This window comes from Bos indicus, chromosome 17 (genome assembly GCF_029378745.1).
Source record: "Bos indicus isolate NIAB-ARS_2022 breed Sahiwal x Tharparkar chromosome 17, NIAB-ARS_B.indTharparkar_mat_pri_1.0, whole genome shotgun sequence".
NCBI lineage: Eukaryota > Metazoa > Chordata > Mammalia > Artiodactyla > Bovidae > Bos > Bos indicus.
In genome coordinates, this window is record NC_091776.1 from 6,553,543 (window position 1) to 6,573,032 (window position 19,490).

Consider the following 19,490-nt stretch of genomic DNA (forward strand, 5'->3'; position numbering starts at 1 on the left):
GCCTTTCTTTGAGATTGGAATGAAAACTGACCTTTTCCAGTCCTGTGGCCACTGCTGAGTTTTCCCAATTTGCTGGCATATTGAGTGCAGCACTTTCACAGCATCATCTTTTAGGATTTCAAATAGCTCAACTGGAATTCCATCACCTCCACTAGCTTTGTTCTTCATGATTCTTGCTAAGGCCCACTTGACTTTACATTCCAAGATGTCTGGCTCTAGGTGAGTGATCAAACCATCATGGTTATCTGGGTCATGAAGATCTTTTTTGTACAGTTCTTCTGTGTATTCTTGCCACCTCTTCTTAATATCTTCTGCTTCTGTTAGGTCCCTACCATTTTTCTGTCCTTTATTGAGCCCATGTTTGCATGAAATGTTCCCTTGGTATCTCTAATTTTCCTGAGGAGATTTCTAGTCTTTCTGATTCTGTTGTTTTCCTCTGTTTCTTTGCATTGATCACTGAGGAAGGCTTTCTTATCTCTCCTTGTTATTCTTTGGAACTCTGCATTCAAATGCGTATATCTTTCCTTTTCTACTTTGCTTTTCTCTTCTCATCTTTTCTCAGCTATTTGTAAAGCCTCCTCAGACAACCATTTTGACTTTTTGAATTTCTTTTTCTTGGGGATGGTCTTAATCACTGCCTCCTGTACAATGTCACGAACCTATGTCTGTAATTCTTCAGATACTCTATCACATCTAATCCCTTGAATCTATTTGTCACTTCCAGTGTATAATTGTAAAGGATTTCATTTAGTTCACCTCATCAACTCCTTATTGCAAAATTCAGACTTAAATTGAAGAAAGTAGGGAAAACCACTGGACCATTCAGGTATGACCTAAATTAAATCCCGAAATCAAAACATTGTCTCAAAATATTGGAAACCCTGAAATATAGAAATGTTGTTAGTGCTCCTGGAGTTTTCATTTTCATATTCAAATTGTATATGATGTTAGAATATTTACCTTTTGTAGCTTTGCTGTAGCAACTTAATCCAATGGAGAAATTTTCCTAAAAATATTACTTAAAAAATACTCTACCGAAACAATTGCCACCAGGGAAAAAAATTTTATTTTCAGCTTTATTTTATTTATTTATTTTGCCTCCCAAGACAGTTCTAAAGTTATGTGTCTCTCCAATTCTTTATCCAGGTAACCTCGTTCCAATCGTTCAGATAATTTTTTTTTTTTGTCATGCCCCTACATGACATGCAGGATCTTAGTTCCCCAACCAGGGTTTGAACCTGTGCCCCATGCAAAGGAATCACACAGTCTTAACCACTGGACCGCCAGAGATGCCTCCCAGTCGCTTCGGGAACTGAGGATGGGTCTGGTGTCAGAGAAAGCGTCATAAGCCTGCGTTGGGCCAATGTGACTCCATCCATTTAAATCCAAAGTTAGATGACTTTTTAGCAAGAGCAAACTAGGCATGTTTATGGTCTGTCCCGGGACTGTCTAGCAGAGCCTTGGGTACAGTCACCACTAAAAGCTGGGAGGGCGAAAGGAGCCCATCTCTGTCCTAGATTTGGTCTCCTGCAGGCTTGACACTGCAGAGGGAGGAGTCCCTTTTCCTGGAGCAGAGCTGTCATCTGAAATTTTGCCATATAGTGAAGTCCCTTTAGTCTTTACCTAAGAAACAAATTAACAGGGAGGGAGCTATGTCTTGTTATACTTTTTACTCAAGACTTGAATGAATATATTAGTTTTAAGACTTTAAATCAGAAAGATCAGCAGTGATAAAGTTCCTTAGCAGTTCAATTATTTTTGTATATATTTTAATTGTGCTTAACAGAAATTGCTCCTGTTCTGTCTTGTTTGTTATAATTATGTTTTAAAAACAGACACACCCATTGATACTTGGTTAACATTTGAATCCAATATTGAGAATGTTCTCTGTACAGATTACTTTAAATTGGATAGTACAATTGAGAAGCAGTTCTGATGTACACTTACATCTCAGGCTCTTCCAGAACGTGCATTTCATTTGACATATGTGTCTTATGGCCTCTGACTGTAGCACAGTGTGGTTAGGCCTTTTAAAAATAAACCTTGCATTTATGTTTAAATTTTAGTTTTAAATCTCCTTTTTTCTTATTGTTTCCTTTTAATTCTTTTAGTTGGAGTATAGCTGACATGCTAGATCATATTAGTTTCAGGTGTGCAACATGGTGATTCATCATTTAAACACATTACAAATTGATCACTACAGGTCTAGTAATCTATTACCGTACAGAGTTATCACAATATTATTGACTGTATTCCCTGTACTGTACATGACATCCCTGTGACTTATTTACTTTATAATTGAAAGTTTGTACTACTTAATCCTCTGGCTTATTTCATCCTCAACCCCTATTGTTTTTCCTTTAAGATAATCCTGAGAAAAAGTCATTTTTGCAATCTTCAGATGCAGAGAGAAACAGTTTAGAATCAAGTATTAGCATCCTCACCCACCTGCCAATGCAGGAGACACAAGAGACACAGGTTCGATCTCTGGGTTGAGACTATCCCCTGAAGTAGGAAATGGCAACCCCAATCCAGTATTCTTGCCTGGAAAATTCCATGGACAGAGAGCCTGGAGGGCTACAGCCCCATGGGGTTGTAAAAGTTGGATGTGACTGAACACATACAGACACACACACACACACACACACATACACATGCATCCTCCTTTCTTAACCTATTTGCGAATTCTATTTTCCTTAGGTTAATTTGGATGTTGAGCTTTCCCCCATGCCCTATTAAAGTTTTAAACAATTTCTCTAAAATTTAAAGGTGTGATTCCACCAGAATCATGTATTGGGGTGTCTTTCAACTCAAGAAAATCCTTAAGCATTTTCTTTTTTTAAGATGTGAAATGATTCTGTGGCTTCACAGTCAGATGTCCCTGTCTTATTTACTATAGACTCTTAAAGGTAAAATCAGCTTTTGTTTCCTTGTTATTAAATTTAGGAGCTAGTAGCTATTTCAGTAACCCACAAAAATTACTTAGCCTCCCTACTAATGTCTGCTAATGTCTTGAAGATATGTATGTAACTTTGGAGTTTAAATATGTATGTAACCCTTTGGAATTTAAATTCCACAATGCATCTTGAAAATCCATTGAGTTTTTCACTTTTTGAAGAGGAAGTATTTGGAAATATACTTCCTGTTCACTTCTTCTTACGAGGATTTGAAAATCTGTTTATGGTTTGTCTCCTTTTTAACAGTGATTCTCAAACCACATCACTTGTTCTTCTCTAAGTTTATATGAAAGAATAACAGTTTCCCTCAGTACTCAGGAAAAGAGTAATAAATTGAGAGTTTTTGAATATTCAATTTTTCTCCAGCAGTTGTGATGCATTAACTTAGGAAATAGCTTTGGAAACACATGGTATAGATCTACTATCTCATGCTTTGTTTTGGTCTTTAAAATGATAACAGTATTGATTACCATATGTTAATCTCATATCCACTTATGACTTAATTTCTGCCAGTAGGCAACATGGTATGAATGCTTAGAACATTTAAGAACTTCATGTTGTCAGTGACATCCTTCCCCGAGGTGGGAATCATTTCAATTACCCCATATACAGTTTGGCTCCACATCTTAATGGTGTTTATGGAGAGAAACAGAAAGCAAGAGACATTTCTTTTTCCCTTTTATAGTGTACAGGCTTACATTTTTTATTTGCTATAATAATACTTTTTATTTGATCATAACAGAGTACTCTCAATTTACATATTAAGTGATTTTTCTTACAAATATTTGGACTCAAATTTCTAAGGAAGTGCACAAATTCTTGATTGCAGCATTATTTGCTCTTGGCATCATACAGTTTGAGGAGAGAGAACCAGTGAGAAGGCTTTCGTCTATACAATGCTTGTTTATGGGGAAAAGGAAGAAAAGTTTGAAGCTATTCTGTTCTCTCTAAATCCTTTTACAATTTATCTAATAGTCAGAATTATTCTTATGGAATTAATCAGAGTGTCTTTCACCTGGAGTTATTATTGGAAATTTATTTTGCTTATTCTTCCCCCCTCCTTTGATTCCTTCACCTTAATTAGTTGTACTACTATCAAAGCCAAATCTATGTCTAGGAGACTTACAGCTTTTTTTCGAAAGATCACTTATCTTTTTTATTTCTCATGTATCATATTTAGAGAGAATCTTCTGGCCCTAGTTAAATACAACCCCCATTACTATGGAAGCCACCATACCAGAGGCTTTATGTCTTAGAATATTGACATTAATTTCCCAATCAGCTGTCACCCAAGGGTATAAAGAACCATTTAAAGTCATATAAAAACCTATCCTTATAAATACATCTTCCCCTTTCTATTCCAGTATAGTTTTTTTTTCTTTTTACAAGCAAAATTCTGACTTGTTAGTAGAAATATGATGTTTTTTAGTCTCTTTCGCTATTTATTTTAAAAGATCAGAAATGTGCTGTTGTGAAGAGCCATCTTGAGCATGAGATTGGAGTCAGATAAAGCTGAATTCCAGTCTCAGTTCCACCCTTTGCTGATCCTGTGACCCTGGGCAGTTAATTTGTTGTTTAGTCACTAAGTCGTGTCCATCTCTCTGCAACCCTATGTAGCCCGTCAGGGTCCTCTGTTCATGGGATTTCCCAGGAAAGAATACTGGAGTGGTTTGCCATTTCCTTCTCTAGGGTATCTTCCCAACCCAGGGACCGAACCTGTATCTCCTGCTTTGCCAGGTGGATTCTTTACCACTAAGCCACCTGGGAAGCCCTGGCAAGTTACTTACCCTCTGAGAACTTCAATTTCCACATTTTCAAATGAGAATAATTACAGGGCTGTGACAGTTAGGGCTGATGCATGTGAGACACTGAGTGGAAGTAAGTACAGCTCAAATTATTCCCAATTCTCTCCCATTCCACATAGATCTGGTTGGTCAGGCCAGTATGAGAACTTTAAAAATACTTTTCTTAAAGAACCAGAAATCCAATTATGTGCAGTATTTTAAATTAGAAATCTGAACTTTTAAAACATGAATATTCAGGTACTGAATAGAAATTATTAGCCCAGCTCAGATATCTTGTTATAAGATGCCCAAGTCAAAATCGTTTGTATTCTTAGCAATTTATGAGACGGTGTTTGTTTTATGGAGCTGAAGAAAACCCCTTGGAAACAGTTGGAAGGAATTTGAGGCCCTGGATTCAGTCTCTAAACAATATACTGTCTGATGTTGAAATATAAGCATGGCTTGTGGTAAACAGTATTTCTGCATATTTACTCTGTAGTTCATCAAACAAGTGGGACTGCCAGCCTTCTGATGTAGTGGGAAGAGCAGGGACTTTGGATTCTTCAAATCCAGGTTGAAAACTCATACTTCTTTTTTATTTAACTAGCTTCTCTGAGACTGTTTTCTCACTAGTAGTATGAGAAAGACTTGCATGATGGGACTTCTGTGAAGATTAAGCAAGAATGTATTAAGAATGCCTCTAATATAGTAAACACAGATAATCACGATGGTGTGATCACTCACCTAGAGCCAGACATCCTGGAATGCAAAGTCAAGTGGGCCTCAGGAAGCAGCACTACGAACAAAGCTAGTGGAGGTGATGGAATTCCAGTTGAGCTATTTCAAATCCTAAAAGATGATGCTGTGAAAGTGCTGCACTCAATCTGCCAGCAAATTTGGAAAACTCAGCAGTGGCCACAGGACTGGAAAAGGTCAATTTTCCTTCCAATCCCAAAGTAAAGCAATGCCAAAGAATGCTCAAACTACCACACAATTGCACTCATCTCACACACTAACAAAGTAATGCTCAAAATTCTCCAAGCCAGGCTTCAGCAATATGTGAACTGTGAACTTCCAGATGTTAAGCTGGATTTAGAAAAGGCAGAGGAACCAGAGATCAAATTGCCAACATCCATTGGATCATCGAAAAAGTGAGAGAGTTCCAGAATAATATCTACTTCTGCTTTATTGACTATGCCAAAACCTTTGACTGTGTGGATCACAACAAACTGTGGAAAATTCTGAAAGAGATGGGAATACCAGACCACCTGACCTGCCTCTTGAGAAACCTATATGCAGGTCAGGAAGCAACAATTGGAACTAGACATGGAACAGCAGACTGGTTCCAAATCGGGAAAGGAGTATGTCAAGGCTGTATATTGTCACCCTGCTTATATAACTTCTATTCAGAGTACATCATGAAAAATGCTGGACTGGATGAAGCACAAGCTGGAATCAAGATTCTGGGAGAAATATCAATAATGTCAGATATGAAGATGACACCACCCTTATGGCAGAAAGTGAAGAAGAACTAAAGAGCTTCTTGATGAAAGTGAAGAGGAGAGTGAAAAAGTTGGCTTAAAACTCAACATTCAGAAAACTAAGATCATGGCATCTGATCCCACCACTTCATGGGAAATAGATGGGGAAACAATGGAAACAGTGAGAGACTTTATTTTTGGGGGCTCCAAATACACTGTAGATGGTGACTGCAGCCATGAAATTAAAAGATGCTTACTCCTTGGAAGAAAAGCTATGACCAAGCTAGACAGCATATTAAAAAGAAGAGACATTACTTTGCCAACCAAGGTCCATCTACTCAAAGCTATGGTTTTTCCAGTAGTCATGTATGGATGTGAGAGTTGGACTATAAAGAAAGCTGAGCGCCGAAGAATTGATGCTTTTGAACTGTGGTGTTGGAGGAGACTCTTGAGAGTCCCTTGGACTGCAAGGAGGTCCAACCAGTCCATCCTAAAGGAGATCAGTCCTGGGTGTTCACTGGAAGGCCTGATGCTGAAGCTGAAACTCCAATACTTTGGCCCCCTCATGCGAAGAGTTGACTCATTGGAAAAGACCCTGATGCTGGGAAAGATTGGAGGCGGGAGAAGGGGATGACACAGGATGACATTGTTGGATGGCATCACTGACTCAATGGACATGAATTTGAGTAAACTCTGGTGGTTAGTGATGGACAGGCCTGGCATGCTGCAGTCCATGGGGTCACAAATAGTTGGACACGACTGAGCAACTGAACTGAACTGAGATGAATAACAGCTGTCATTGGTGGTGGTGTTGGCTTACTAATAGCCAGTTCTCAAATGGATCTCAGTTGTTTTTTTGTGACCTGGGACCTACAGAAATGAGCCCTTTGTGCAGCTTCGTGTGCTTTTTTGTGGTAATTGCATTGCCTGCCCACCCCAACTTAAACAGTGTATATTTAATCATATGAATACGCTTTTATGAATTCTGCAATTCTGAAGTAGCACTTCAAAATGTTTTCATTCCAAATCAAAATTATTTGAAGCCTTCCCATGGTAACTCACAATCTCTTCTCTATGAATTAAAAACAGCCATCGCCTGCTGCCCCCTCCAAAAAACAGGAAACAACACAAAGCCTGTGCAGTTTGCAGAGGTGTTGGGGAGGTTTCATACCATTGTATTCAATGACAGATACTTACGTTTACCTACTGTGTGTAAGTGGCTCTGCCAGGCATTACAGGGTATGCAAGGCCTTGTCTTGGAGGAACTAAGAACATGAAGACACAGATAAAGGGCATTTTTTAATTGATTTTTAAAAATTGTAACTGCTTTGCAATGTTGTATTAGTTTCTGCTGTACAAGAACATTAATCAGTTTTATGTACACAAATATCGCCTTCCTCCCATCCCATCCCCATCTCACCCCACTAGGTCATCACAGAGCACTGAGCTGAGCTCCCTGTTGTCGTTGTCTGACTCTTGCAATTCCATGGACTGTAGCCTGCCAGGGGATTTCCCAGGCAAGAATACTGGTGTTAGTAGGGAATTCTCCAGGGAATCTTCCTGACCCAGGGATTGAAGCCGCATCTCCTGCATTGCTGGTGGATTTTTTGTTTTTTTACCCGCTGAGCCACCAGAGAAGCCTGACCTCCCTGTGTCGTATGGCGTTTTATCACTAGCTGGCTATTTTACACATGGCAGTGCATGCATGTCCATGCTACTCTCAGTTCATGCCTCCCTCTGCTTCCGCCGCAGAGTCCACATGTCCATTGTCTACATCTGCAGCGCTACTCCTGCTCTGCAAAGAGGTCCATCTGTACCATTTTCTGGGTTCCACATATGCGCCTTAATATAGGGTATTTGTTTTTCTGACTGCTTCACTCTGTATGTCCATCCACGTCTCTACAAATGACCCACTTTTGTTCCTTTTTATGGCTGAGTAATGTTCCCTTGTATGTATGTGCCATAGCCTCTGATTAGAATTATAACTTGAGTGTGCTAAGTGCCAACAGGTCCGGGGCGCTGTGTGTGTTGGTGGGAGTGGAGGGGAAACATTATTTCTGCTCGTGGGAAACATAAGGCTTCAACCAGAGATGGCAGGTGCCTCTGGAGCTTCCTCTCACCCAAAGGTCATGTGTGTTGAGAGCTGTGGATAGTAAGAACTGAGCCACACAGCTGAAGAGCAGAGAAGGCTCCTGGGCATGCTCCTTGTTTGTGTCCTGGCAGCACTTTGGAGGTGCTGGTATGGGTGGCAGCTTGATAATGGAGTGGAGAGGAAGGAGCCAGGCAGGCTGGAGCTGGCAGGAAGCCACGTGCTGTTGTGCAAAGAATAGATTCTCTGCCCTTCTGTAAGGTGATGTGGCAGGGCTTGGATATGGCCTGACCTTTTTCGTCATTTCAGCTGTGTTTGAAGATTCAGATCAGAAACCCCTCAGCTGTGTAGGAGGTCGCCCACCAGAGTGATGTGCCTGGGATTTGGATGGTGTCATCTTCCCTGTTTCCTGCTTCCCCAGGCAATGGATTCTCTTGGTTACAGTGGTTTCTGTTATTTGCTCACTTTGCAGAGTCAGTTCTAGAAAGGTGAAACCTTGTTGCGACATCTGCAAAATCATCCTGAACTAAAGGAAGAGGAGCAGTGAGAATGGACCTCTTGCCTTAAAAGGTGGAGAAGGCGATGGCACCCACTCCTGTGCTCGTGCCTGGAGATCCCAGGGACGGAGGAGCCTAGTAGGCTGCAGTCCATGGGGTCGCAAAGAGTCGGACACGACTGAGCGACTTCACTTTCACTTTTCACTTTCATGCATCGGAGAAGGAAATGGCAACCCACTCCAGTATTCTTGCCTGGAGAATCCCAGGGACGGGGGAGCCTGGTGGGCTGCCGACTATGGGGTTGCAGAGAGTCGGACATGACTGAAGTGACTTAGCAACAGCAGCAGCCCTTAAAGAGGGGGGAAAATCATCTTTATTTTTACCCTAATGGCTGAAAAGGCAGCCTGTGGTTAGAGATGTTACCTATCCTTTGATAACTTGAAATAACACATTTAATCTTTGTTTTCTGGATGCTTGTGAAAGAAATCCATAGCATCCTAAAATATGGAAGCAGATTTCAATAATTTCAGAAACAGATACAGTATCTATATTTAATCTATTTAGTTTCTTTCTTTACATCACTCATTCATGCTCCTCAGGAAATTCATGTTAGAATTCTTGAGTCTCAGAAAATGACTTTGAGGGCTTAACACCCTCAGAATGAACTTTAACCAGAAAAGACTTGGAAGGATGGGAGGGGTGGTGATCCTTGGCTGGCACAGGTTTTCATCCTGAAGGAATCTCTGTCTGCCTTTTAGTACTTTCTCTCCCTTCTGCTGCTTGCTTTTAGGGCTTATTTATCACTCTGTCAGAGGCTGCAATGGGAAGATGAAAAAAAATGAAAATCATATTTATTAATTTTTCATAGTAGCCCTTGGTTCAAAAGAAGGGGGAAGGGAAAGAGACAAGCTGCTGGATGAGGGAAGACTTGGAAATTATTTATTAGTACATTCCTGCCCTCTTGACCAGTAATAGGCCAGCAAAAAATCCTACAGGATTAAAATAATCCATATTGGACAAGCTTTTGGATAATTCTACCCACAGTATTATGAACTCTTTGAATATTGTGTATCCCTCATATTATCATCATGGTAGTGAACATTTATTGAGTATTTATCATGGTCAGCCACCACACTATCCTTTATATGCATCTCTTCATTTAATCCTCATTCAGCATGATGAGATGGGTAGTACTGTGATGATTTTCCCACCTTTTACAGACGTGGATGCTGAGGCTTACAAAGGCTACTACCTTCCTAAGGTCATTCAGGTAATAAACAGTGGAGCGAGAACGCAAAACAAGGCCTGTCTGATCTAGAGTGTCTGCTCTTAACCTCTATCTAGGTTGTCATCATGAAATAGCAGCTTATTTCCCATCATGGCTGCGACCCATTAGTAGAGACCCAGAGGCACTACATGCACCTTTTTTGTGGAACCTCTAATTCTAAAATGCACAAATTAACCCAAACATTGCAAAATCAAAGATAAGTAAGTGATGGGCTTAAAGAAAGGACACATTTACTATAATCTTCAAAGATCAGGGTTTGACCTGTTTGGGTACCATGCCTGGCCCTACACCAGCTGGAGTTCAGTTCATTAGAGAAGTGCCATCCACATGTCAGATGTGGTGCTGGACACTGAGCTGCAAATACTAGCTTTGTAAAGGAACCTTGGGTTCCCTGGGGAGGGCATGGTGATAATGAGATAACACTGGTCATACTAAGGCACCAGATACCACGTCTGATTTTGTAAGAAACGTTTCACCCTAAAATTAGTTTGGGAAATGCTGGTTAAACAAAGGTAAACAAAAATTTTAATTGCAAAAATTGAGGTACTAATATGCTTTGTAACTACCCTAGAGGTTTTTATATTAATAAGTTGGGAACTACTGAAAGCAATCCCTGTTATTGGGTCACTTCCTCAGGTTACCTTTCTTGAAGCGTATCTTATTTTGGGTAAAATTTATACCTCCTTTAGAAAAGCCCATGGGAGTGGCCTAGTATTTTAAATATGGGTCTAATATTTTTAATTTGGCAGTAGGGGGAATAGAGATTTATACTTAACTAAAAGGTCTCTTAATCCCTTCTTAAATCGCAAGTCTCCCTTGCTGAAGAAAGTGAGATTCTGTCACAAGAAGAGCTATAGAAGTTATTACTGAGAGACTCAGCAGGGGCTTGCGGCGGGAGCGGCGGTGTGGATGAGGGCCCCTTGCTGCGGAGCCTGCTTTTATCTGCCCCCTCGTCACCTTCCTCCCAGGCCCTTGGTGGCCCTGATGAAATGCCCATCTTCCTAACGTTTCTGCCGAATTCACTCTGGGGTGAGAAGGGGCAGTGTGGATGGTGGCTCCAATTTTCACCTCTGAAACTAACATAAAAATCAGAAAAAGTAGTGAGTTGCACTCAACAATCAAAATGATTCAGTTGAACTATTTGAAGGAAGAATTATTAAAAAGAAGTAGCAGCCTGTTATCAAATAGCTGATTCTTCTTCCAGTTCAAATGTGCTGTGTAGGTTTTTATCTTCTGTATGGAGTTTGGTTTGCTGAGAGCTACTTTGAGACAGAAGAATAGACCAAATGTGGGTCATTTTAGTGCAGAGAGTCAAACCACTAGGGTGTAAAAATTATGGGACTTCTGTGTGTGTGTGTGTGTGTGCTCAGTCGTGTCTGACTCTTTGTGACCCCACGGACTACAGCCCACCAGGTTCCTCTGCCCATGGACTTTTCCAGGCAAGAATAGTGGAGTGGGTTGCCATTTCCTTCTCCAGGGCGTCTTCCCAACCCAGGGATCTAACCCACTTCTCTTACATCTCCTGCATTGGCAGGCAGAGTCTTTACCACTAGTGCCACCTGGGAATTTAAAATGGGAATTTTCAGGAGACACTTTTTTTTTAGCAATGTCAGATATATCAAAGAGCCAACTATAGCCTGAAGGATGCAGGTGGAAGGAATAGAGAGGGCTTTGGGTGTTAACCATTATCAACAGACATTTGCAGAGGGTGACTGTGAAGCTGAGTCTGAGTCCTACTTTCATCACCCACACTGAAAGGTGGTAGACACAAGCCTGATCCTAAATAATAAAAGAGCACTATTTAGTGTTGCTGAATGTCAAGTGAATGCTGGAGCTTGTATAAGAGTTCTGATAGGATGTGTTAGGCAGAACGATGCTCCCCTCTTGAAGATGTCATGGTCTAATCCCCAGAACCTGTGACTGTGTTATATCGCATGGCAAAGAAGAACAAGGTTCCTTATCCACTGATCTTGATGTAACGTTATTTTGGGTTATCCCAGTAGGCCCAATGTAATCAATAATAAGGCATCTATACATTGGAAAAGGGAGACAGAAGAAGTCAGAGATTCAAAGATGCTACATTGTTGGAGGAAGGGACCAGACTATAAGCCCAGAGAATGCAGATGACCTCAAGAAGTTGAAAGAGCAGGGAAACTGACACTCCCCTAGAAACTCCAGAAGGAATATAGCCATGCACACACCTTGATTTTAGCCTAGTAAAACCTATTGTAACTTTATTTAAGATAATAAATACATCTTTGTTGTTTTAAGCCACCAAGTTTTAAGTTAATTTCTTACAGCAGTGATTGTTTTTGTTATTGTTGCTCAGCCACTCAGTTGTGTCCAATCTTTTCGGCTCCGTGAATTGCAGCACATCTGGCTTCCCTGTCCTTCTCCATCTCCCAGAGCTTGCTCAAACTCATGTCCATTGCGTCAGTGATGTCATCCAACTATCTCGTCCTATGTCGTCCCCTTCTCCTCCTGCCTTCAATCTTTCCCAGCATCAGGGTCTTCTATAATGAGTCGACTCTTCACATCAGGTGCCCAAAGTATTGTAGCTTCAGCTTCAGCATCAGTGATAGGAAGCTAATACAAGGATGCTGAAGAGAAAGAAGAGTCAAGGATGGTTTCATGAAGAAGGTAGTTCTTGAGCCAGGCATGGAAGACAGTAAGAATACTCATAACAGAATTAGAGTCACGAAGTTTGTCTTCTAGATACTGAGCTAACCTCCTTATACCTTTTCATTTATCTGCACAAAAACTCTATAAAGATACAATTCTTTCCCATTTTGTACATGAGAAAACTGAGGTTTAGAGAGGTTAGGTAACTTGTGTAATCATGAATGTTCAGTACTAGTCGCTCAGTTCAGTGACTCCCTGTCCATCACCAACTCCTGGAGTTGACTCAAACTTATTTCCATTGAGTCAGTGATGCCATCCAACCATCTCATCCTCTATCGTCCCCTTTTCATCCCACCTTCTATCATTCCCAGCATCAGGGTCTTTTCAAATGAGTCAGTTCTTCACATCAGGTGGCCAAAGTATTGGAGTTTCAGCTTCAACATAAGTCCTTCCAATGAACACTCAGGACTGATCTCCTTTAGGATAGACAGGTTGGATCTCCTTGCAGTCCAAGGGACTCTCAAGAGTCTTCTTCAATACCACAGTTCAAAAGCATCAATTCTTCGGCACTCAGCTTTCTTTATAGTCCAACTCTCACATCCATACATCACTACTGGAAAAACTATAGCCTTGACGAGACGGACCTTTGTTGACAAAGTAATGTCTCTGCTTTTTAATATGCTGTCCAGGTTGGTCATAACTTTCCTTCCAAGGAGTAAGTGTCTTTTAATTTCATGGCTGCAGTCACCATCTGGAGTATATTTGAAGCCCCCCAAAATAAAGTCTGTCATTGTTTTCACTGTTTCCCCATCTATTTCCCATGAAGTGATGGGACCAGATGCCATGATCTTCGTTTTCTGAATGTTGAGTTTTAAGCCAACTTTTTCACTCTCCTCTTGCACTTTCATCAAGAAGCTCTTTAGTTCTTCTTTGCTAAGGGTGGTGTCATCTGCATATCTGAGGTTATTGACATTTCTCCCAGCAATTTTGATTCCACCTTGTGCTTCTTCCAGCCCAGCGTTTCTCATGATGTACTCTGCATATAAGTTAAATAAGCAGGGTGACAATATACAGCCTTGACGTACTCCTATTCCTATTTGGAACCAGTCTATTGTTCCATGTCCAGTTCTAACTGTTGCTTCCGGACCTGCATACAGATTTCTCAAGAGGCAGGTCAGGTGGTGTGGTATTTCCATCTCTTTCAGAATTTTCCACGGTTTCTTGTGATCCACACAGTCAAAGGCTTTGGCATAGTCAATAAAGCAGAAATAGATGTTTTTCTGGAACTCTTTTGCTTTTTCGATGATCCAAAGGATTTGGCAATTTGATCTCTGGTTCCTCGGCCTTTTCTAAAACCAACTTGAACATCTGGAAGTTCACGCATCACATATTGCTGAAGCCTGGCTTGGAGAATTTTGAACATTACTTTGCTAGAGTGTGAGGTGAATGCAATCATGTGGTAGTTTGAGCATTCTTTGGCATTGCCTTTCTTTGAGATTGGAAGGAAAACTGACCTTTTCCAGTCCTGCGGCCACTGCTGAGTTTTCCAAATTTGCTGGCATATTGAATATAGCACTTTCACAGCATCATCTTTTAGGATCTGAAATAGCTTAACTAGAATTCCATCACCTCCACTAGCTTTGTTTGTGGTGATGCTTCCTAAGGCCCACTTGACTTCACATTCCAGAATGTCTGGCTCTAGGTGAGTAGTCACATCATTGTGATTATCTGGGTCATGAAGATCTTTTTTGTACAGTTCTTCTGTGTATTCTTGGCACCTCTTCTTAATATCTTCTGCTTCTGTTAGGTCTATACCATTTATGTCCTTTATTGAGCCCATCTTTGCATAAAATGTTCCCTTGGTATCTCTCATTTTCCTGAAGAGGTCTCTAGTCTTTCCCATTCTATTGTTTTCCTCTATTTCTCTGCACGGATCACTGAGGAAGGCTTTCTTATCTCTCCTTGCTATTCTTTGGAACTCTGCATTCAAATGGGTATATCTTTCCTTCTCTCATTTGCTTTTGGCTTCTCTTGTTTCCACAGCTATTTGTAAGGCCTCCTCAGACAATCATTTTGCGTTTTTGCATTTCTTTTTCTTGGGGATGGTCTTGATCCCTGTCTCCTGTACAATGTCACGAACGTCAGTCCATAGTTCATCACGCACTCTGTCTATCAGATCTAGTCCCTTAAGTCTATTTCTCATTTCCAATGTATAATCGTAAGGTATTGGATTTATGTCATACCTGAATGGTCCAGTGGTTTTCCCTACTTTCTTCAATTTAAGTCTGAATTTGGCAATAAGGAGTTCATGATCTGAGCCACAGCCAGCTCCTGGTCTTGTTTTTGCTGACTATATAGAGCTTCTCCATCTTTGGCTGCAAAGAATATAATCAATCTGATTTCGGTGTTGACCATCTGGTGATGTCCATGTGTAGAGTCTTCTCTTGTGTTGTTGGAAGACAGTGTTTGCTATGACCAGTGCATTCTCTTGATAAAACTCTATTAGCCTTTGCCCTGCTTCATTCTGTACTCCAAGGCCAAATTTGCCTGTTACTCCAGGTGCTTCTTGACTTCCTACTTTTGCATTCCAGTCCCCTATAATGAAAAGGACATCTTTCTTGGGTGTTAGTTCTAGAAGGTCTCATTAGGTCTTCATTGAACCCTTCAACTTCAGCTTCTACAGCATTACTGGTTGGGGCATAGACTTGGATTACCATCATATTGAATGGTTTGCCTTGGAAATGAACGGAGATCATTCTGTCGTTTTTGAGATTGCATCCAAGTACTGCATTTCAGACTCTTGTTGACTATGATGGCTACTCCATTTCTTCTAAGGGATTCTTGCCCACAGTAGTAGATATAATCTGAGTTAAATTCACCCATTCCAGTCCATTTTAGTTCACTGATTTCTTAAATGTCAGTGTTCACTCTGGCCATTTTTTGTTTGACTACTTCCAATTTGCCTTGATTCATGGACCTGACATTCCAGGTTCCTATGCAATATTGCTCTTTACAGCATCGGACCTTGCTTTCATCACCAGTCACATCCACAGCTGGGTGTTGTTTTTGCTTTGACTTCATCTCTGCATCCTTTCTGGAGTTATTTCTCCACTGGTATCCAATAGCATATTGGGCACCTACCGACCTGGGGAGTTCCTCTTTCAGTATCCTATCTTTTTGCCATTTCTTACTGTTCATGGGGTTCTCAACACAAGAATACTGAAGTGGTTTGCCATTCCCTTCTCCAGTGGACCACATTTTGTCAGACCTCTCCACCAAAACCTATCCATCTTGGGCGACCCTACACAGCATGGCTTAGTTTCACCGAGTTAGACAGGCTTGTGGTCCATGTGATTAGATTGGTTGGTTTTCTGTGATTGTGGTTTCAGTCTGTCTGCCGTCTGATGCCCTGTCTCAGTGCCTACTGTCTTACTGGGGTTTCTCCTACTTGGACGTGGGCTGTCTCTTCATGGCTGCTCCAGCAAAGCGCAGCCACTGCTCCTTACTACTCACTACTTCTAGTTAATAGTACTAGTTACTGCTGCTGCTGCTGCTAAGTCGCTTTAGTCATGTCCGACTCTGTGCAACCCCATAGATGGCAGCCCACCAGGCTCCCCTGTCCCTGGGATTCTCCAGGCAAGAATACTGGAGTGGGTTTGCCATTTCCTTCTCCAATGCATGAAAGTGAAAAGTGAAAGTGAAGTCACTCAGTCGTGTCTGACACTCAGCGACCCCATGGACTGCAGCCCACCAGGCTCCTCTGTCCATGGGATTTTCCAGGCAAGAGTACTGGAGTAGGGTGCCATTGCCTTCTCCGAGAAGCGTGGGCAGTGCTGTGTAAACATCACTTACAGACGTCTTTCATTCCTTGGATCAGGAGAGTAGTAACTTTCTTAAGTTCAATAGCAACAGATATATTGGGTTGGCCAAAAAGCTCATTCAGGTTTCTCATAAGCTGTTACAGAAAAATACAAACCAACTTTTTTGGCCAACCCAGTATATGTATTGAAGGTTTACCACTTAAAAGAACAATACACTAGTCACTTACATATAGCTGTAAATAGAAGAGAAACAAAAGGCAAAGGAGAAAAGGAAAGATACACTCATTTGAATGCAGAGTTCCAAAGAATAGCAAGGAGAGATAAGAAAGCCTTTGTCAACAATCAATGCAAAGAAATAGAGGAGAACAATAGAATGGGAAAGACTAGATATCTCTTCAGGAAAATTAGAGAGTAAGGGAACATTTCATGCAAAGATGGGCACAATCGTATGGACCTAACAGAAGGAGAAGATATTAAGAAGAGGTGGCAAGAATACACAGAAGAAATTAAAAAAAAAAAAAAAAAGATCTTCATGACCCAGATAATCACAACGGTATGATCACTCACCTAGAGCCAGACATTCTGGAATGTGAAGTCAAGTGGGCCTTAGGAAGCATCACTACGAACAAAGCTAGTGGAGGTGATGGATTTCCAGTTGAGCTATTTCAAATCCTGAAAGATGATACTGTGAAAGTGCTGCACTCAATATGCCAGCAAATTTCGAAAACTTCGCAGTGGCCACAGGACTGCGAAAGGTCAGTTTTCTTTCCAATCCCAAAGAAAGGCAATGCCAAAGAATGGTCAAACTACCACACAATTGCACTCATCTCACATGCTAGACAAGTAATGCTCAAAATTCTCCAAGCCAGGCTTCAACAGTACATGAACCGTGAACTTCCAGATATTCAAGCTGGATTTAGAAAAGGCAGAGGAGCCAGAAATCAAATTACCAACATCCGTTGGATTATCAAAAAAGCAAGAGAGTTCCAGAAAAACATCTATTTCTGCTTTATTGACTATGCCAAAGCCTTTGACTGTGTGGATCACAAAAAACTGTGGAAAATTCTGAAAAAGATGGGAATGCCAGACCACCTTACCTGCCTCTTGAGAAATCCACGTGCAAGTCAGGAAGCAACAGTTAGAACTGGACATGGAACAACAGACTGGTTCCAAATAGGAAAAGGAGTACGTCAAGGCTGTATATTGTCTCCCTGCTTATTTAACTTATATGCAGAGTACATCATGAGAAACGCTGAGCTGGATGAAGCACAAGGTGGAATCAAGATTGCCAGGAGAAATATCAATAACCTCAGATATGCAGATGACACTACTCTTATGGCAGAAAACCAAGAAAAACTAAAGAGCCTCTTGATGAAAGTGAAAGTGGAGAGTGAAAAAGTTGGCTTAAAACTCAACATTCAGAAAACTAAGATCATGGCATCCGGTCCCATCACTTCATGGCAAATAGATGGGGAAACAGTGAGAGACTTTATTTTTTGGGGCTCCAAATACACTGCAGATGGTGACTGTAGCCATGAAATTAAAAGACGCTTACTCCTTGGAAGAAAAGTTATGACCAACTTAGACAGCATATTAAAAAGCAGAGGCCTTACTTTGCCAACAAAGATCCATCTAATCAAAGCTATGGTTTTTCCAGTAGTTGTGTATGGATGTCAGATTTGAACTATAAAGAAAGCTGAGCGCCGAATAATTGATGCTTTTGAACTGTTGGAGAAGACTCTTGAGAGTCCCTTGGACTGCAAGGAGATCCAACCTGTCCATCCTAAAGGAGATCAGTCCTGGGTGTTCATTGGAAGGCCTGATGCTAAAGCTGAAACTCCAATACTTTGGCCACCTGATGTGAAGAACTGACTCACTTGAAAAGACCCTCATGCTGGGAATGATTGAAGATGAGATGAGAAGGGGATGACAGAGGATGAGATTATTGTTTGGCATCACTGACTCAGTGGACATGAGTTTGAGTCAACTCTGGGAGTTGGTGATGTATAGGGAGGCCTGGCGTGCTGTGGTCCATGGGGTTGCAAAGAGTCAGACACTACTAAGCAACTGAACTGAACTGAACTGAAACTAGTCACTGTGGAAGACTCAAAAGTGGCTAAAAATCAATTTGGAAATACACCTGAAGAAGGATGGGGAATAGTAATTAGAAGGAGGAGGTGACTAGGTATTAGCTGCCGTCAGTAATTTGTAGAATGAATCCTGGGTTCTTTCCAAGTAGACATAATTGTCATTTTCTCAGGAAATGACATTTAAAGATTTTAGGAGAGCCTCTGAAACTCTCATCTGAGACATGTAAAATTCCATCCATGTACTATTGAGGAGAATCAGTTTTGCCATCTTTTAAAGAGTCATTAAAATAAGATTTGTGAACCTTGAGTATCTTCTCTCTTCTCTTGGAGGAATTCATTGTTTTATTTATTCTGTTTGCCATAAGGTGCAAATAATTCTTCTTCAGAAAATGTAGATCTTTCAGTTAATACTGACTAGCGTTGATCATTCTTTAAAATAACATGAACTATTCATGTATCATCCCAAGCTGGAATGTGTAAGTAATGCTTGGAAATCTGGTGCATAATCCCTTCACAAATAATGGTCATTCTAACGAGAGATATTAGCACTCCAACATGAAATACAAGAGAGATTCCTACTTGATTTTGAGTGTGTCTATGTATTTTCACTCCTGGGGACTGAGTCTTCCCACTAATTTCAAAGAATGACTTAGGACCTTTTTTTGCCCACTTGAGTTAGTAATATAAGTCCTGACCCAATGGGGTTTGATTTTTCCCTCCAGTTAATTGATTAGAGCCAGATCCTCAAAGCCCACATTTGTTAGAGTAGATTCTACTAAGTTCTGAGTTGGCCGTTTTAATCAAAGCAAAAGAGGACATCTGCATTTTTTTCATCTTCATTTCAAAGTGTTATATTATTAG

At 40.8% G+C, this 19,490-nt stretch overlaps 1 protein-coding gene across 5 annotated transcripts in view; it reads left to right on the forward strand.

Moving 5' to 3' along the window:
• The window catches only part of SH3D19 (SH3 domain containing 19), a 201,381-nt gene that overhangs the window by 70,651 nt on the left and 111,240 nt on the right, over positions 1-19,490 (forward strand). The gene's annotated exons all lie outside the window — the stretch shown is intronic.